Source organism: Crocodylus siamensis, chromosome 5, assembly GCF_052110815.1.
Source record: "Crocodylus siamensis isolate JL-2025a chromosome 5, ASM5211081v1, whole genome shotgun sequence".
Classification (NCBI taxonomy): domain Eukaryota; kingdom Metazoa; phylum Chordata; order Crocodylia; family Crocodylidae; genus Crocodylus; species Crocodylus siamensis.
This window is the reverse complement of record NC_143399.1, coordinates 44,919,586-44,922,832: the sequence shown is the minus strand read 5'-3', so window position 1 is coordinate 44,922,832 and position 3,247 is coordinate 44,919,586. Positions and strand designations below refer to the sequence as shown.

Here is a 3,247-nt window from a genome sequence, read left to right as displayed (position 1 = left end):
GCTATGAGGCAAAGGTGGGAATCAGACCCAGCCTGAGTCTCAGTGGAACACTGGCCAGGGCAGCTATTATACAAATAATCACTGGGAGCTCTGAGCCCTTGCTCATTGTGGAAACAGACAGTGCTATAGAAAAACAGACTTAAATTGCTTCCCTTTCATGGCATCTGTAGTGTAAAAATGGTTTTAGTCCAAGCCATTTGTGGTTGGAAAATCCTGACACCTCATAAATTATCTGAAAGGTGCAACAACGCTTCAAAAGGATGAAACTCAGTGCTGAGGTCAGCATGAAATTTTCTTACATCTTCTCCAGTGGAGGAGCCTTTTCATTCTTGGGGGGAAACCACTACAGAGAAGCAGCAGAAGAGGGAATGAGTTTTGGAATGAGAACCTCTGTGTTCAGGGGAATGTGTCTGCTGCTATTTATTTCTGGCCACTGCTATGCTCACACATCATCAAAGTGATGTTGACCATGACAGCAAGGTGATGGTGGAGCCAGGAGACAATGCTGGTTCCAAACAATCTCTTTAGGTAACTATTGCTGTTAAGTACCTTGATATCTTTTGCCTTTTGATGGGAGCTGCTGAGCACCTTTTAAGGCTCAATTCAATAATGTTTTTCAGGTGAAGGAGAGGAAGATGTGATGAAGTGCTGGAAAATCTACGCTGGGCGTATGTGCTGTTTCCAGATAGTAGGGCATTATGTTCCAGGAAATAGTTCATGATTGCTATCAGCTAATATCCCCTAGCTCTCCTATTGCCTTTCTAAAGCTGCTGTTCCATTCTCAGTGACAAGGAATGGATCTGCAACAATGGAGTCCATGCACACAGAAGAGGGCAATAACAGGTAAAGGGAAGACTTAATGGCATGTTGATAGACATGTGAGGAAGTGGAGAAAAGTAAAGCTGTAAGCCAGGATTGAGCAGACCTAAGTCCCAGCTTTGGTGCTCTTACTGCAGCATTTTGGGAAATAAGCAAGTCATGTTAACCCTCTGTTCTTCTACAAAACCCCCTCTAGATGGTTTAATTTTTTTTTTTAACCTAGGACAAATGGGGACTAGTGTCATTTTCATCCTGGCAGCTTTGTTGACTCTCTTCTTGGGAATTTTTTTCTTTTTAAGGCAGGGAAATAAATGGGAAGAGAGGGCCTCATGCCAGACATGAAGGTAGCTCAGAGCTTTCTTTACTACTGGAAATGTTTGCAATGCTGTTTAATTTTGGTGGGGAATGGATGCAATACTGAAGCCCTAATGGAGACTGGCTGCTGGCTGCCACCAACAGTTTAAGGCCTGTGTTTATCTAACTCATCAGTGGGAAGGATGTAGCATAAGTCAATTCATTCAGTACTAAATGGTTTTGTACTATGAAAAGCTAAAGTGAGTTACTAACAAGCTAAAAAGCCTAAAACTTCTGTCAAAAGTAGATGCAACGTATCAAGCATCTGTCCTAATTTGAACTTCTTGATGCTCATCCTATTTATCATTAGGTATTTTCATATGACACCATGCCAAGAATGGCAAGGAGGATGGTTATCTCTGGGATGGGTTGTGGAACCTGAAATTTATAGTCAACTGCGCAATCCAATGATAGTAACAGCAGCTTAATTTTAGTCTGTAACATCATCTGCTTCTTTAGACTATTTTTATTTTGTCCAAAAAATGTTACAAGAGAAATTATAAGCTAACTTCCATATATGCTGGGGGACAAGTCTTTTGCATTTCAAAAATCTTCCCATGTTTGTCCCTTTGTGTCCCTGGACAGGATCTGACCTCAATGGCTGCTTAGTAAATCAGTCATTTCTTAAGCATTCAGAATAGATTTTATGGCAGCAAGATGCATTTCACTAGATTTATGTTATTAAACTAAGGGGAAAAATGTCTCCATTTGCCTTTTATTTGGGGCAGCCCTTGGGTTTTACAGGCTTGTTTTAGTAAGTAATTATTTTGGTAATGCTGGGGCCTCTTTTATTGAATCGTAAATGCATCCTGAACAGCTTTCAGAATAACAAGCAGACCTTTTCCTTAAAGGCTCTGGATTGCACTGATTAGCACATTTGAACATTACTAGTTTATTCTAAGATTAGCATTACTTTTTAGGACCTAGTCCTGCAAATTTTTACACATACATTTAAATGCATATGTGTAGTCTTGTTCAAGTTATTGAGACTGTTCAAATGCATGAGGTTAAGCATGTATGTAAATGTTTGCAGGATAAATACCATACAGGGGGAAGAAAAACCCCTTTCTCTGAAAACATCCTTTCTGACCATGTTGGGGAAAAGGATCAGATAATTGGGATCTTTATGATGCTTATTATAAAAAATGTTCTGGAACCAATTCAAGTACCAATCAGAAACCACATTGTTCAGCTAAATCACTTTCAGATGCCCTTTCAGATACAAAATACAATTACTCCCAGTTTAAAAATATAATGTTCCCTTCATAACCCCGCCCCCCCATACAAAACCCGCCGTACACACATAACTATTTTAATTTATTTTATTTTTATCTGTCTTGGCTGGAGTTCAGGCCTTTCACAGATGATCTACCGATGAGCTTTGTTCAGCTCCCTTCTGAGTCAATGCTTGCAGAATCCACCATACTGTGTTGAAATGCTCTGTGAAATGTAGGTGATGGCTGTTTTCTTTGTCTACTGCAGAAATCTTGCTGAGTTCAGGCAGCTGAGTTAACTGAGCTTTGGGCATATGTGCTTTTAAAAAAAAATGAAACAAAGATGCTGTCCAAATGTATGAAAAAAACCCATTTGAAATGCCTGGTGGGATTTATGGTCCTGGCATTTTTTATTGGACAGGTATCAGTTTCATCAAGCAAATGTCTTTCCTTTTTTCCAGTTTGCTACATGGCAGCAGGATGCATGTGTGCTCTCTCTACCAGTAGTGAGGCAGATTTTGGAAGACACTTGAGGTGGTCTTCTGTACTACACATACAGCATAAAAGGTAGCCTGAAGCATTGTCCCTGTCCCTAGAACAGTGGTTATCAACCTTTTAAGATTTAAGGCACCCTTTGGTAGACGCAAAGCACCCCCCAGAAAATGTCAGATCTTAGTTTTCACTCAATTCTTGACTACAGAAACATAACAGAGCAATTCTTCTGCTCCATAGATCTCAGGGCACTTGTACACGTGATGGACATCACAATGTACATGTGACAAAAATGTAATTTGTGTGGCTTTACGGCATCACACATTACACGTACACCACTTTTGGGGGTTTTAGATGAATTTGCATTG

General features: G+C 40.0%; 1 long non-coding RNA gene across 1 annotated transcript; it reads left to right on the top strand.

Moving 5' to 3' along the window:
* Nucleotides 1-446: 446 nt before the first annotated feature.
* On the top strand, nucleotides 447-2,549 carry LOC149864006 (uncharacterized). Its single transcript, XR_016442575.1, has 3 exons — nucleotides 447-528; nucleotides 621-843; nucleotides 2,526-2,549. It is a non-coding gene; the product is annotated as an uncharacterized LOC149864006 (long non-coding RNA).
* The last annotated feature ends 698 nt before the right edge of the window (nucleotides 2,550-3,247 follow it).